General features: G+C 39.4%; 1 pseudogene; it reads right to left on the bottom strand.

The window, feature by feature from the left end:
- Nucleotides 1–781: 781 nt before the first annotated feature.
- LOC137139217 (piggyBac transposable element-derived protein 4-like) lies at nucleotides 782–6438 on the bottom strand (annotated as a pseudogene).
- Between the last annotated feature and the right edge of the window lie 11331 nt (nucleotides 6439–17769).

Genomic DNA, 17769 nt, shown 5'->3' with positions numbered 1-17769 from the left:
CCCTCAATCTCAATATAAACACATTGTAAAATGAACCTCAATAGAAAAATACAAATAAATAAAAGATTGTTTTGTTACCTTACCATTATTGAGGTATGTTAGAACATATAACTTTAATAATTTGGTTCAATGTATTTATTTTTTTAAATATTTTTAACAATAGTAACATCTATGGTGTTACGGGTCAGTTTTGACCCTTATACTGTACATTTACTTCAAGAAAAAGCCAAAAAATAAAATTCTTTCACTAAAACTTCTTTAATACAAACACAAAGCAGAACAAGTCATAACACAAAATATAGTTAAAATAAAGTTGCAAGGTCAAACAAACAACAACCAATCAAGCAAAACTACTATCAAAACTATTAATGCAATTTCCTTACTGTGGAACTAATAAAGATTTTCTTTTTTTATTAAAATTAAAGTAAAGTAAAATTCAAAAGCAGAGGAAAATTCTCCATGTGCTAGAACATGCATATGTATGTTCAACTGCATGTGTGGCAAAATGTGACACTCTTACTGTGTTCTTTGCAGAGATATTTCTTGCAGTTGAAGCACAATACATTTGTCTTTCTGTTCTTACTGTTTGGGCAGATCTGACACCTCTTTCTTTTTGAATCAGGTGGCCTGAGTGGAATTGTGGCTCTGGCTATCCTGGTTGGTGTTGAGGCAGGGTTGGCTGAGGATGCTGATGCGGATGCGTATGGTGTTGATGGTGTGGATGGAGTTCTACGATAGCTCTCCAGCTGCCTGACCATGGCTGCAGCATCTGGGTCTTGCATTATAAAAATGGATTATATGCTGACACATCAAGAATGTTGTAAAACACAACCATTGGCCATCTTCTGGTCATTCGCTGGCAAGTGCAGGTGGCCGTCAGACTGTCCAGATTGTCCACTCCTCCTTTTTGTCACTTCCTGATGACACAGCTGCTTCTTTGTGAAAAGCAGACATAGGTATTACACTTTACACTTACAATTTTTTTTTGGGACAATAAGAGACAACAGTGGTGATGTCTGTAAATGCAAACATTGAAGAAAGTGGAGCCCTTTCCTTCACCTGCACAATTTCAGCAGGCAACTCAGGTTTATTTTTCTTCACCATGCCCACCATAGTAAGTTTCCTCCTGAAATGCTCTTGTCCAAGGTCATAGCTGGTAAACAAAATTGTCACAAGTGATATTGTGACCCTGCAGTCCAGTAGTCACATCATGGACCACACATTTTCCTTGATTTTTTATCTGGGATGCCACCAGCAGCTTTGCCTGTGTAAATCTGTAAATTCCAGGCATAGCTTGTTTTTAAATCACAGGCTGCCCACATTTTTATACCATATTTGCCTGGCTTACTGGGTATTTATTGCTGGAACGGCCATTGTCCTCGGAAAGGGTCAAGACGTTCATCTAGTGTCACCTTTGGCCCTGGGTTGCACATCAGCAGAAGAAGCTGCACCCATTTCTCCCAGACATCCCTGATGGGGGAGAGCTTGTCACATCTTGCTCTGGTATCTATGTTGTCAAATCTGAGGACTCTTGATATAATTTGAAAGGTCTGAAGGGACATTGTTGCCCGAAAAATATTTCTGCCTGTTGATGCGTCCCAGAGACTATCAGTGGCCTCATTGCAGGATCTGTACAGTCCAGCAAAAAGAAGAACACCAATGTAAGCATCTTGGTATTCCTCATCAATGTCTTTCTACGTGTCACCATGGACTTTTTTTCCGTCAAGGTTTGTCATAGCAAGAATGAATCTTTTTAGTGACAGTAGCATGAAAAGCTCAAAACTTGTCTTGATGTCACTGACTCTCATCACAGCAAACCTTGTGATTCCAAAATGTATCAAATTGTTTTTCTTATCTTAGCCCTTTGTGACATCTATACAGATTAACTTTATAAATTAACCTTATAACTTGATTTACTGATATTATTAATTAGCTTCGTGGTGAATAAGTGCCTTTTAAGTGCTGAATAAACTCACATGCTCACACAAACCAAATTTGCAGTGACAGCAAAAAATATATATATCTGTAATAGAAATAAAAATAAGACAGAACTGTTCACTTACCTATATTTTTTTTCATTGTACTACTTTTCAAACAATTACTACTACTGTCACAACAACAGTCTTTAAAATCATCTGCGATCTTGTTTGCATCAACTCTGCCAGTTTGACATAGTAGTCCATGTCCTTAGCGCTTCCTGCAACTCTCTGATGTTGAACTGTTGCTCATCCTGAACATTATTTTTCATGTGATTTCAGGCATTTTATAACAGAGTTGAGATCAGGGGAGTTATCTGGCACATATATTTTGTTGACTTTCACGCATTTTTGAATTGCTATGGTCTTGTTCATGGGCCCCGTCATGCATGAAGTGTGCACACTAATGAATTTGCCAAAATGGCAGCAGATGCTAAATACCTGTTTAGTTTCACAGTTTTGCTCTTGGAGATAAAGTACAGGCCCCCTCTCCCCAAATTACCACTAAATGCACCTCACACCATCACACTATCAGTGTTTTACTTTTTTTTTTACTGTGTAACAATCATCAAAGCGCACCAAACCAATTGGCAGACACACCACTTTGGACCCCCCTCTAACGAGCCTGAATATGCTCTCATCTAAAAACCTCACCTTCCGCCAATCCTGTAATTTCCAGTGCTAATGTTATTTGCGGAAATTCATCCTTTTTTTTCTTCATTGCCTTTGTTAGAAGGGGCTTTATGGCAACATGTAGAGTGTAAAAATGCAATCTGAAGCAGCCCTGGGTGTTTTTTTTTTTTTTTTTTCGAATCCAGCTGCTGTAATCTCTTCAGGTCATAAATAGCTTGCCTCTACCCTTTCAGTTCTCTCGCTACTTTAATCACAGGCGATCCAAGCTGTGGTAGTGCTAAAAGCATGAGATTTATCTTCCATTTAAATTTTTTGGGTTATTTTTATCAGGGAAAAAGATATTATATGTGCACAACAATTTCAGAAAATATGCAGTGGCATTGATAATCGCGGTAAATCATTTCTGACAGATAATCCAGACACCAGTTAACTTTGAGCTAGCCACATACATATATGGTACAATAAGCTTGTATGAAGCTCTGCCCACAAATTGTGCGTTTATGGTATAAACAAGAAAGAAAAAATAAACCATATAAGCATTATCAGAACTCAAAAAATCAATATCAAACAACTCTAATTATAAAAATTTATATATTTCTGTCATTATGAAATTTCAGCTGGGAGGAATTTCAAGCAGAATATTTTCACAATTCAAACAATATGACTATAGGAAAATTATGTTTAAAACAATGAACACTACAGTTAAAACATGCAGATTTCATTGAACTGCCAATCTGTAGTCGACCTGACTGACTTCTTTACAGCTTTCACTACAGTCAGCTCTTCAGCTCCTGGTACTTACTGAAGCTTGGAAAGAAAATTGCATTATTCAGTTGGTTTTTAAAAATAATTGGGAAAAAATTTGTTAAACAACTAGATTGTTTTATTGGTAGACATAAATTAATGACCAATGACCAAAATTAATTCAGAAAAAACAGAACTACTACTGTAATGGGAATAGTGGAAGAAATAACATAGGCAATGATGATCTGAGCTTGGCCATTCTCAATCACCTTTGGAGGTGTGTCCAATTTTAACTTTGGGACATTGCGACCAGCCTGTGCTCCTCTGGTTTCTGCTACCTTGTGTATTGTAAGAAGGTGCCTTGTTTTGATGACAGTGAACCTGATCAACATTAAAAAATTTACACAGTAGTCTCCAGAGATGTGCGACAACTGGATCCAATCAGGACAAAAGATACATTGGATAGCCCGAGTGCACACCTGCCCAAAAGACAAGTGGGTGTCCTTGATAAACATTTTTCAGCAAGACAATATCCCCAAGCATTATTCCTGCTTGTGTAAGAATTATCTGGAGAAGCTGCCGGAATATTCTCAGTAATGGCTTGGCTAGCTCAATCACCAGATCTGAACCCAACAAACTGACGTGGAAAAAGCTGTACTGAAGAGTTCTCCGGAAGACCTGGGAGGACATCACACCTGAATATCTGCAAAAACTGATCAGTAGAATGCTACAGATTTGTCAGGCAGTTAATACTGCAAAGGTCAGCTTTTATAATGAAAGTAAAGTTTAACCAATAAACCAATAAAACCAACATAAGATAATTCAACACTTTCATATTTCTAAATTTTTCTTGCTGATGTATGCATACTTTACCTTTCCTCGACCACACAGTTGAGGTTTTTGAGTTCTGCATATGTTGAGAATAACAACCTTTGTAAACTTTCATTAGTCCCCACTGCATTTCTCCATCCCAATGTATTTCATGTGTTGCTCTTTGAATTATGTTGAAAAGAGGAATTTAAATAATGCAACAAACACTGAAACTATAGCATTTTTTCTAATGTTTTCCACTTCCAGTATGGCCCTTTATAGATGTTGGTAGTTTGGGGTTCATCTGACTGACCATGTCTCTTTGAATGTGTTGCCATGCAAGAGCACATATAACAGGACATAAAAGTTTTCATTATGCAGGGAGAATATGTGGGAGTTCTTTTGATCAGCCCAATGAAAAGCACTGTCACATCATGCAGGTTACAATCAGAGCGACCCGCACTGCTTTCTCACCACTGAGCTTTCAGTTCAGACTGTGTAAATAGTTTTCATGCAGGCACTCATCTAAGCTGTGTTCTTATGTGGGTTTTTATTTAGCCAGAGAGATAGACTAAATGGAGACACATGCATACAGAGAGACAACAAACACATTTGTAGAGCTATCTTTGTGAGGACATTCATCTGCATAATGCATTCCCTCGCCCCTAGCATAACCATTACAAATGAATGCCCTACACCCTCTTTCTAAATTAAACTTAGAACCAAGTCTGGACTTATAGTCATCTCTTTGGAGTTGTGTGAGAAAATAAGGACATTTCTTACTTTTCCAAAATGTCCTCACTTTAATACTCAAGCCAGTTCTCACACTGCTGGACATACATAAAGACATGTCTCATGAGAGCCTCTATAAATTTGAAACAAACCAGTATGTGTGAGAATTTTTGTACAAGGACCCAGGGAGGAGACAGCGATAGGAGGTATGATGATAAAAGGTTTATTGCCAAGAACAGTAGGCAAAAATAACAGAAACTCACTCCAACAGAGGACATGAAAACAAACACCAAAAAGAGGAAACAAGACCAGGCAACCAATGAATTAAGACTTGCTTGCAAATTCCTTTGGTCAGTTTTTTAATAAAATGTTAAACATGTTTTTGGGCCTCTGTTAAACTAAACGTGTCATAAAATATTGAAGAAATCACGGGACGCAATACCGTCTGTCATCACGAGAAAATAAACTAAATTCAAGAAACAAACCCAAGGCGCTATCAGCATCTGAGCTGAGTGTTTTTACATTGAATATCTTTGCCTCACACAGGTCTCAGTCCTTTGTTTCTGTTGTACTGCGGCAACATGTGACCACTTTGCCCGTGCGTTTACTGTGGTTGTCTCTCCCAGACTTACTACATGACAGCTGTCTCTCTGTCATTAACCTCTCAGAAATACACCCAGACGGATTTGATTAAGTCTAAATCTAGTAAAGGCTATCAGTATTAAGTCTAATCTAGTAGAGGCTGGGGCTAATAAACCAATCAGTGTTTGTTATGGAAAAACCTATAGCTCTATTTCCTATTTTGCTTGCCCTCTGGCTGTAACATAATGAACCAATCCCTGTGCGCTCGCGCCAAATGAAGCAGTATAGTCCACGCCCACCGGTGAGTGGGCCAAAAGTTGCTACTTTATCGCTCTCATGGTGCGCCTAATTACGTCCACAATCACACCATAAAAGAGCGGCGACTGTAGCACTTCTTCCCCTCTTTTTCCTTCAGCCTTGTGCCAGCAATGAGCAATTCCGTCTAAAGAGCAAATATGTCCCTTAAAGAACGACGCAGCGGCAGCACCTCCGGCGGTGATGATGACGGCAAAGAGATTTCCCCCCCATTGGGTTGGATGCATTTTCCCATTGCCCTTGGCCCAGGCGGCTTCGCTATGCTTTTCCACCTGTCCCTCTGATTCCCTGTTTGCTAGACCGCGTGAGAGAGGACTGTCTCACTGTCATCCTTGTGGCCCCAAGGCCAGTGGGGGCACCGTGGTTTCCGGCACTCTGTCTGATGCTGGCAGGCCTGCCCTGGGCGCTCCCATGGCGTGCTGATGCGCTGTCTCAGGCCAATGGGATGATCCGCAGCCCCCCAGTTCTGCTCCAGCGCCCATTGGTCTGGCCACTGAGAGGGAGCGCCTACCCGACGAGGGGTTTTCACCCCGCGTGGTGGCCACCATTCAGGGTGCGAGGGCGGCATCCACCACTCCCTCCTATGTAGCAAAGTGGTCATCTTTTCAGCGCTGGTGCTCGGAGAGGTGCGTGTCTTCCCCTTCATGCCCTCTTCCTCGGGATCTGTCTTTTCTTCAGACCCTCGTGGACAAAGGCTTATCCCTTAGCACTGTGAAGACCTATGCTGCAATCTCCTCATGTCATGAGGGATTCGCAGACAGGTCTAGTCAAGTCACCCCCTACTGAAACGTTTCTAAAGGGGTGTGAGGTGGCAGCGGCGTCTTTTGTGCCCCCTGGCCCCTCCATGGGATCTTTCTCTGGTCCTCCGTGCCTTGGCGGCTTCCCCATTTGAGCCACTGGACCAGGTTCCCTTGAAGTTCGTGTCATGGAAGCCGGTGCTTCTCTTGGCTCTCACTTCCATGAAAAGAGTGAGTGACCTCTCTGCCCTTTCAGTCTCCCTGTAGTGTCTCTCAATTCGTGGGGATCTCACGCTGGCTGTTCTCCTACCTAATCCTGCTTTCATGCCCAAGTGCATTACTAGTTCTTTTAGGTCGAGAGTCATAACCTTGGAAGGTTTCTGCACACCTCCTCACACTTCCGAGGAGCATGCCTCCTCTCGTCTGCTGTGGCCAGTGCGTGCTTTGTCCTACTATGTGAAACGCATGTCTACTATATGCCGTTCCAAGCGCCTTTTTGTGCACTACAGGGAAGGCTCTGCCGGGCTTCCTCTTTCTGCTCAGCACCTGTCCCATTGGCTGTGTGAAGCCATTACGCTACAGCCAGAGGGCAAGCAACGTAGGAAATAAACCCCAGATTCTATGACTATGTTGGCAGCCCTCTGGCTTTTTGGGCCCCACTAGTACCTTTTGCTGGCTGAGGGAAAAATATCATTTAGAGGGAAGAATTGCTACAGTTGCTGCTCTCTTATGGTGCGATTGCGGACGCAATTGAGCGAACAATGAGAGCGATAAAATAGCAACTTTTGGCCCACTCAATGGTGGGTGTGGACAATACTGCTTCAGTTGGTGCAAGTGCGCAGGAATTGGTCCATTATGCTACAGCCAGAGGGCTGCGCAACATAGTCATAGAATCTGGGGTTACAATACATAACCATCGACAATAACCTTGGTAAGAAGCAGTGTAACAGAGAAACAGAGAGGAGAAAAAATTTTTACTTGTAAATTGTTGATTATTTGTATTGTATTTATATGTATTTTTTATTTTTATTATTTACAAATTTGGTGCACCTCAAAGACTGCTTAGAGACCAGGGAACAGAATTTAAATAAAAAAAATTTTGAAATGTTAAGGGCTTGGCATTTAAAGGAGCTTCTGTGCGCCTTATCACCCCTAAACCAATGGTTTAGTTCAGGAGTTAACCAGTACCATCCAGAGATAAGTAACCTAGTCTTAAACTGGTATATCTAAAATCCACATAAACCCCAGAATTTGAGACTTAGAACACCTGCTGTTATGACATACTATACTTTTAAGTTCTCAACAAGTGTTCTCGGCACAAACCATCGCAGTGGGAAAAACATCTCCAGCCAACCATATTTAGCCTACGCAAAAAAGCAACTATCAACACTGCACATTACTTATTTGTTGTTTGGCAGGAATGCAAGGTACCCATCTAAAGTTCGAAAAGAGTGTGAGCTAAGAGGCTCCATTCTATTGTGTGTTGTGGTCATGAATATTTTGATATGTAGATCAGAATACCATGGTACTTAGCTTTTATGTAATTTTACTTTAGCAGGTGACTACAGAAAACGGAGAGAGTCTTGAAAGGAAGGAAGACTGTGTACAAAAAATCTCAGGAAAACACAGCAAAAAAAGCTGGAAAGGGACTTGACAAAACCTTCCAAATCTGTGATGTTGTCCTAAAGATAAACATCAGCTAACAGCAGAGAGTGACATGACAAACGACTAACATTTAAGCCAAATTGCGGTTTGTAATACCAAAGCAAAGACAATAGCCAAGCTCCACCAGGTCACACATTATGTAGAGCCAGAGCAGAGGATCACATTAAAACAAAAATTACACTCTCTCAGATTGTCCCTCCTCACAGCCACCATCCAGCCACAAAGACTCACACAACTGATGTCAACCCTCTACCTGTCACAACCATTCCCATCCACCTGCTACATTGCCAAGAGAGACTCAGTCTATCCATAGTAATGGGGCTAAAAAACTTCAATTTTTCAAGATGGACTTGTGATCCTTCCTCCCAACCCCGGCAGCAGGATTCTACATCCTGTGGAGTGCTTTATCTGCAAAGTAAGATTGTATGCTACATGATGCATTCATGATTCTAAAATGACTCAAATATCAATTATCTATATTTAACATTACACAGCTGGTGTTGGAAGGTGAAGTAGTTGACTTCTCTGTTCACAAGAAGAGCATTGAATTATTATGAATGGAGATGGCCACAAAACTGATAGAGAAATCTGGTAGGCTTCAATCATCTTTGCATGTCAACCACAGCAAAACAAGTGTATTTGCTAAGCTCTTAATTTTAGATGACCTAATGGAACTGTGCCATGCCTATAAGGAAACCTCTAAAGCACTGGGTAAGAAGCTTTAAAAGGCTCTAGTGCATAAATTTGAAACAATGGTCAAAAGCAGGAATAATTAACAAAAGAAATAACCAAATCAAGCACTAAAACAGAGAGGCTAAAAGAGGATAAATAAGTGACCAAATCAAATGCTTAAAAGATAAAGACAAACAGGGATAAACATAGGACCAAACCGCAGACCAAAAAAATAAAACCGGAAGAAAGTCCACCTAGGAAAACAGAATGTTCAGGTGAGTAAAGTGAGACAATCTAGCAGGGGATTGCGAGAAGAGCTGGTTATAAATATGGGCACTATGATTTGGTCTGTAGCTAAAGATCCTATACATAGCAAGCTAAAGTCCACTGTGCAGTCTGATGCCTGCTGATCATAGAGTATATTCTTTTTAGCAAGGTGTGCTACATTAGGTCTTCTATTGGATTGGACCAAATGGACAACACTTTCAATCCTGATGTGATCATTGAAATCTTAGGTACTATAACAAGAAGAAAGTAAATATCTTACTTCCAAGACAAGTGTAACTTCTAGTAGAGTTGGGATGTAAGTTACAAGCTCAAATTTGAGGTAAAGAATGCAAATTTTACCATATAACAAAGCTGTTTCAGCCACAGTACAACTTACTAAATATAAAAAGCTACCAATGACATGGTGATCTCAGTGAGCAATTATTCTTTGAAGAACCTGGCGCTGGCTGTACTGTACACACATTTCAGTTGGTTCTATGCAAGGGGCTTGTTTATCATTGCAGAAAATTCAGGCAACGTGAGACATTTCAAGAATTTACCACAGGCATATGCTCATCTAGGGGAACTTGATATTAATTTGGACCAAGTACTAAAAAATACAGGGTCTGTGATTTTTGGTCAGGTATCAGATACATAGAACACCTATTGTAGGTTAGTGTTTTATTAGCAGCAGATCTATTAAAAAACAAACAAACAAACAAACAAACAAAAAAACTGAATTCCCTAATAGTTTTACCACAAGCCTTTAAACATTAACTGGACTCAGATGATTATTTAACCAACTTGGCGACTTTTAAAACCAACTGAATGCAGAAGTTTTGTTATGCCGCATTAAAGGGAGTAAATCATTAATAACTTAATTTCTTTTGTAGAGTCAACAAAAACTGAAAACGATCAGTAAAACAAAAGAGGAAAAGTGGGGTAATATTTTATATTTCTAGACATGGTGACAATATGGAAGTTTTGTGTACTTTATTTATTGTTCCAATTATTAGAACAGTTACAACATGCATCTGCCATAGACACAGATAAAACATGTGTTGATTTGTTTGTCACATTTTACTTTTCCTTGGCTTTAAATATTGGACCTAAAAATATCTGCCTAAAAAGAGACAGCAAATGGAAGAGAAACCTTTAGAGAAACTATTAGATTCCTCTAAAAAGAGTCACAGGGTTCAAGAATTTTTGTTTTCAATTGTATGCTGTATTTTTTATAAAAAAGTGCTGGCCATGATTCTACACCTCTATTGAGTCTTGGGGAAACAAAACAGTGCATGCTAATCTAGATATTGCTGCCCTTTCTCTGTCAAGTACATTTCAAAATAAAGAAAGTTGATCCTAAAACATTTATCATAATGTTAGAGTGGCTTCTTTCTCTGGTATGTTTGCTGTTGTTTAGGTAAAATGCTGGCAGTGGTAAAGTGCCACGCTCTACCCAATCTACCACTGAACCCACTGCAGAGTGCTGTGATTGCTCTGTCTGTATGAGTTGAGCTCTGGCACCTTATCTGTTCTGCTCACCAACAGCAGCTGGGTGTTGTTTTCAGCCTGACTGAAGCTGATAACAGCCAAAAAAAGTTGGATTTCATTTTAGCAGCAGTAAAGCTCCTCCTGGAGGACATGATGACGTCAAAGTTGGAAGTAACTAGGCACAAGTAGTGTGTTTACTGTAAGTATCATTCAGTTTAAAAAAAATAGAACTTGTTTACTTGGCTCCTTACTTTCACAATTAAGGATGGGATCAGTTTCATTACTATGTTTAAAAAAAATCACCTTCCTGATAACAATATTTCTCAACAGAAAATTGCAAAAAATTTGATTTAATTTTGTTTATAATGTCTTTAAATATTTCAAAGAAATCAGAAAAATGGTTATACCGAATGGACAAGGCAAAAGCAAACAACAGTTTGACTAAGTTTCATTGTTATTGCAAAATCACAATGTGTACCATAATGTGTTTTGGGACACGTTGTCTTTGGTACTGGTACCACGCAGGATGTCTTTCACAGCTGTGGCAGTTTACCCAGCTTCAGGCTCAGACCAAACAGGTGTAGCAATATCCCACACAGCTTGTCTGGAGTTAAGGGGCCTGGAGCTGATGCCATCTGGGCCCGCAGCCTTCCTCTGGAGCTACTCCTTTACCTGGGCTTCTGTGAGGGGCTGTATGTGGTGGGGGGGAATTGGCAGGGGGATTGGTATATGAAGAGGTAGGAAAAATTTTTTTTTTGGGTTGGATGTAAGCTGGTCTGTCTTCTTTTGGCCTGGTACATTGAAACGGCTCAGTTCCCTGTTCTTCTCCTCCTCAGCTAGAAAAACACATCCAGTTTTTCGTGGAGTAGCACCATTGTATTGGGGAATGCTAACAGCTGATCCCTGGTGTGAACAATGGGATCATAATTGGTAATAGTAAATTTAAAAAAAGAACAAACTCTGCAACTTTCATGTCTATAGTGCAGCTCATACAACCCTAAGTCCAATAAAGTTGGGACAATCTGTAAAACATAAATAAAAGCAGAGTGCAATGATGTGCAAATGTCATCAACCCATATTTTATTATATAAACAATATATCAGATGTTGAAACTGAGACTTTTTACCATTTCATGGAAAATATTAGCTAATTTTGAATTTGATGGCAGCAACACATATGTCAAGCTGGCAAAGACAAAATTATCCATAAAAATCGGGGTTATTACACTGACTGCGTTTCCAGCTTTCTTTGGTAAAAGTTAAACTGAGTTTATAGGCACTTGAAAGCCCCCGTTTTCTGGAAATCCATGTATACATGCAGCAGTGATAAAGTGTTTTCTTTCTTTCTTTTGCGGTGTTTTTATCACTGCAGAGTGACGGTTGTTATCGTCTAAGACTCCATCTGTAGATTGACAGCCAGTTATTGACCATGTGTGTGATGTGGCTGGTGTGTGTCTATTGTTGATGTGGGTGGCTGCAATGCTATGGTTTGTAGAGTAGAACGGTTGCCCTCGTCTCCCTCCTTCCCTCTTCACTACTGAATCAGCCCACACTATTAAGCTAGTTAAAGGCTACGAGTCAAGCGGTACCAGATGGCTTCCCAAGACGGAGCCATGCCCTGGACTAAAGGTAACACAGTGCAGGGGGAGAGAGCAGTAAAGAAAAGGGTCTGGGAATTGTCTTAATAAAAATAAAGAGCAGAGGTTTAAAGCTATTCATTTAGATTTCTTCAAGACATTCTGCATTATTTCAAATTTTAGTCAAAATTTGCGTTAATGCTTGGATTTAAGTGTGAGCAGACATCACCCTGTTAAGGGTCGCTCCCTCATCTAGGTATACATGTTAGAGAAATTGTTCTTCTCTAGCAGCAATCTACCTGGGAAAATCGTGTTTACATGACAGCTTTCCCAAGAAAGACATGAAAACAACATGACTGAGTTTGGACACTGATGTTTGCTTGGTTCTTGGATGTTTCCTCCCTATTTTTTTCTACGAACAGTTATGCATTTCTTGTCTGATCTGGAACTGGAAACCAGAAATGGCAACTGACTTGGCGTGACTCAGATCTGCATGGACGAATGGTGATCTTAAGGATGGGTCCAAGTCAAAGTATGTGTCACTTTATAGATTTTATTCCTAATGAAAAATTGACTGACAAAGGTGCAGCCACGATCAGACTGTATCATTCAATTCCTCCTTTTTGCATTAAAGCACAAGTAATAATAATAATCTAATGATATTTCGTGCACTGCAAGAGACATTATTCTGCATTGAGTACTTTTTATTTTATATATTTTGTGATAATACTTGTGCAACATACTTTTATAAAGTCTAGCAATTCAAAACATTTCTGAGTATCCAGGTATGTTCTTGTTAATACAGTTTCAGCTTCCAATAATGCAATAGGTGCAACAATCTAAGCAGTGCCGAGTAGCAGCAAATGAGAGGACTCATATTATCAAATAAGAGACTTGAGGCTTAACCTAGACTTTCAAAAAGTTAATTGTGAACATCTCTGGTGGAAACACCCTGGTCGGTAATGGCTGGAAACCCTGGAGGTAGTCAAACCCACAGATGCTGCATGAATGGAAATTAATGTATTCTTTTACCAAAACAAACATGTTGGCAACTAGCAACTTTCACTTTTTCTAAACAGTAAAAGCAAGGGAAAAAATAGGTAGCAGCACTTAGCTATGGTTAAGCTGTTAACCTGAGTTATTGGGTGCGGGGTATCTTTCCATCCCGGTCAGTGACTGTGGGGGGAACTATGGTTGTTACTTCCAGTATCACTGCTTGGCTTGTTGGAAACTAATTTACAGTAATAGTATCTTGATGTATAACACTAAGATACCGATCATTCAGTACCAGAGTCTGCACAGAACACACATAACCCAGCAAAAATTAGCTGGGACTTTCTGACAGCAACATTTGTACACATTGCTGAACACTGTACATGACTATATCCATGCTGTTTGGCTCAGGTCACCCAGTCAGAGATTTTGGATGACTATCCGACAAATTTGATCCTCCATTCTTGGTTGCAGTTAGTCTCCATCTGTTAATATCTATTTATGGCTTTACATGTTATCTTAATATATTATATATAGTCAAAACAACTTATAAGACTGCTGTGATATAAAACAGTTCTGCATCTTCTATCAATGTGCAGCTCCATATTATTCTTTCCCCCTTGTTCACCTTTGTTTCACCAAAGCTCTGTAAAAACCAAGGATGCAGCTTTCTTGTGTCAGTATACGATGATGCTGTTACTAAACAAACTGGAGATACTGGTAAAGCTGGAGGCTGATTAAAATGTGTACTTTGAGTTAACACATTGTACAAAATTACTAGAAGTCGCACAGGGACTCTCCAACTGTAAGAAGCTTCATTTTTTTGCTTGTTGCAACTAGGCATCCATATAGTGTTGCAAAGTAAATTCAAAGAATAAATGAAAGCACTAATTCACTAACCTTTCTAAAAAATTAATTTTGTAGTTAAAATCCCCTTTTAAATAGAACACAATTATAGGGCATAGGGCTGAACCCCCTCAGCCAAATCATCACTAAGAGTTGTTACAGATCACAGCTACAGAATACAACAATCATCAGCCACCTCTTCTAAATGGATGACAACATGATCCACACCACTAGGATGTACAGCCAGGTCATTGGAATGTCATTCAGACTTGATAGGTGTGGTCAGATGATAACAAAGAGGAGGGAAGATAGTCAGAACTAACTGATTAATTACACTCTTTGCTCGTGGTGTGATCTTTGTTGTTTGATTACTCCTGGGAAGGGTAATTTAGGGTAAAGTTTCAGTGTTCTCCATTTGTACACAGTCTGCCTCACAGTATTGCTTTTCCACCTAGAAAATATCCACTCTTCATCAAACTGGTGTTCAGAAATCTCCATTATTTAAACCATGACAAACTTCAAGATCAGACTTTGATAGTGAAAACCCAGATTTCTCTTCTTTAAATAAGATTCACACCTCACTGTCATCCCATCGATTGAAACACCTGACTCTAATTTCCCCTTTAAATAAATTGATGAAGTGAGGTTAGTGCTGCCTCCTCAAAGCTAAAAGGTTGTGGGTTCACGCCCCGGCCAGCCATGGTCTTTCTGTGTAGAGTCTGCATTTTCTCCCTTTGCGTGTGTTGGTGTTATTCGGTTTCCTTCCACAGTCCAAAAATATACTTGTTAGATTAACTGGTGAATCTAAAATTGCCCATAAGTGTGAATGTCAGTGTAAATGGTTGTATGTCTGCGTATGTCTCTCTGTGGCCCTGTAATAGTCTGGTGATCTGTCCTAGGTGTACCCTGCTTCTCGCCCAATGACGATTTTTTGTAGATGATCAAATTAATTTTGTTTAATGGGTTCCATTTGTCTAATTGTTTGGGTTTACTAGAGACCACTATAATGCTGTGGTCTGTTTTTTAAAATATTGTTCTGTCAGCCCTATGCCACAAACATATGTCATGAACAAAATCAACATCCATTCTTATACCCCCAATTACTCATATTTCATATTACTCTGAAAAAAATAAAAAGCAAAGGAACTAAAAACTCAAACCTGTAATCTCTTATTTAAGTACTAATAGCTTACTTCTACTGTAATTCCCTATTTTCAGGATGCCCCAGTAACTCTCTAAAAAGCCTTCAATTAATCCAAAATGCTGCAGCAAGAGTGCTGACTGGAACTAGCAAGAGAGATCATATTTCACCCTCACTAGCTTCTCTCCATTGGCTTCCCATTAAATCTAGAATAGAATTTAAAACCCTGCTTCTTACATATAAAGCTCTGAATGGTCAGGCTCCATCATATATAGAAGACCTCATAGCACCATATCATCCCAGTAGACCACTTCGATCTCAGAATGCAGGCCTACTTGTGGTCCCCAGAATTTCAAAAAGTAGAATGGGAGGCAGAGCCTTTAGCTATCAAGCTCCTCTCCTGTGGAACCAGCTCCCACTTTAGATTCGCGAAGCAGACACACTCTCTACTTTTAAGTCTAGGCTCAAAACCTTTGAAGTCTAGGCTTAGACTGCTGGGGAACCCACCGTTAAACCCACCATTTCTTCCGTTAAAGGGAGTTTTCCTCTCCACTGTTGCCTATGGCTTGCTCCAGGGGGAATTGTTGGGTTCTTCTATACATCTTTATAAGCTTGACTTTATTTTGTAAAGTGCCCTGAGATGACTTTGTTGTGAGTTGGCGTTATATAAATAAAGTTGAATTGCATTGAATTGAATTGAAAAATTTTAATGTTCATAAACAAAAATGCACAACCCCCCTTACAGCATGCAAGACAAATACTGGCCAGCAGTAAATGGGTAGAAAGCAGCCTACTAAGATATTATCATTATTGTACGTTATTTGACTGTGTGCCTCTTACTCTGTCTCTTTCTCATTCTCTATGAGTCATGCTGTCACTCTATATTGATCTATGTTGATGCTATGGGCTCAGGACCTGTCAGCCGTGTCCTAAGTGCTTAATGATTTTCTATCACACTGCCCTGCAGACTGAAGGTTCAACATTGTGTTGTTGGTCTTACAGACCAGAACAGAACATCCTTGTGGAGCAGCATGAGGCAAAAAACAGCCAACTTTTTTTATAGATCACAGGTTGAGAATATTATAATTCCCAGACATATATATGACACACATGCACACTGGCCACTTTTTTAGGTACACATGTAGAATCTAATGCGATCTAATACATCAGCTCTGCTATGAATTCTACTTTTACAATGTTACTATTTCTCAATTTTTAAGTTGAAACTGTCAGAAAGGTCTTATAATCTTATCTTATAATGCAACCTATGAGGTGACAGTGCAAAACACTCCACAACCATTCTGCCCTACGGCATAATACAAAATACATAACTCAGAGCTCAAAAACTTAATATCCCTAAAATTCCATGTACAATGGAAATGAGCTCAGAAATCGACATCCCTTTTGGTAATTCTTCCAAAAATCTAATATCTAATAATAGCAATCAAATTTTTGCAGCTGATTAGGATAATTAGCCTTATTATTTTAATACATATGTACATTAGTAACCAGTCCCACCAGTAACGTTACCTTGATTATGTGATTATAATGAAAGTATTTCAATATAATTTAATTCTCGCTGAATCTTTAGTAAGACTTTGAAAGCTGTGAATCAGGCAGGTCAAATTGTGTCCAATAGATCCAATGCTTATTCTTTCCTGCAGTTAACTGACTTACTATTTCAACAGTGTTTTCAGCACTGAGAAGAGTGCAACATCGCATTCAACAAGTTAAACTTTCCATAAACTATAGACCGCTTACTCTCATCCACTGTTGATTTAATGCATTTTAGGATGTCCACATTTTTAGGTTATTTTATTTATTGAATTAATGTATTTATTTATTTATTATTTTTGTTAATTAATGTATTTATTTATTATTTCTGTTATTCTATTTCTAAGCAAAAATTGGGGAACTAACCCATTTCTCAATACAGGAAGCGCACACAGACCCTGCTTTACATCTCGCCCTTTCTGAACATATGGCACAAAGATGGAGAAGGAGACAATGCCAATATTAGTTTGGAGTGCTGCTTGTTGTAGTGTATGATCGACTTTAAAACCACTTGACATTGATTTCAATTGAAGACACATTTTAAAATGAATTCAGTAGTTTATGTCGAAAAATAGAACAACAGGCCAGGGGTTTTGACCAGTGAATGCAGATCTCGGTAAGCAGGCCAAACTTAGCACAACACGCCAAAAAGTAAAATTACAGAGTACCAGCTCACTTTGAGTACTGCTTCTTCTTCTGCTTCCTCCAACTCTGCCTCCTGTCTTTTCTTCAGTGCCACTGTCTCTAAGCTGAACAACATCTCTGGTCTCACCACCGTCTTGAAAACCTTTCCTTTCATTCTTGCTGATACTCTTTTATCACACAACACACCTGACACTTTTCTCCACCCGTTCCAACCTGCCTGCACTCGCCTCTTCACCTCTTTTCCACACTCTCCATTGCTCTGAACCATTGACCCTAAGTACTTAAAGTCCTGCACTTTTTTCACCTCTGTTCCTTGTAACCTCACCGTTCCTCTTTAGTTGCCACAGCTCTGCACATGTCCCTTGTTCTTAAAAATGGGCACCAGTACAC

The sequence above is a fragment of the Channa argus genome, chromosome 13 (genome assembly GCF_033026475.1).
Source record: "Channa argus isolate prfri chromosome 13, Channa argus male v1.0, whole genome shotgun sequence".
NCBI classification, from domain to species: domain Eukaryota; kingdom Metazoa; phylum Chordata; class Actinopteri; order Anabantiformes; family Channidae; genus Channa; species Channa argus.
The sequence above is the reverse complement of the archived record's forward strand: the minus strand, read 5'-3'. Positions and strand labels throughout refer to the sequence as shown.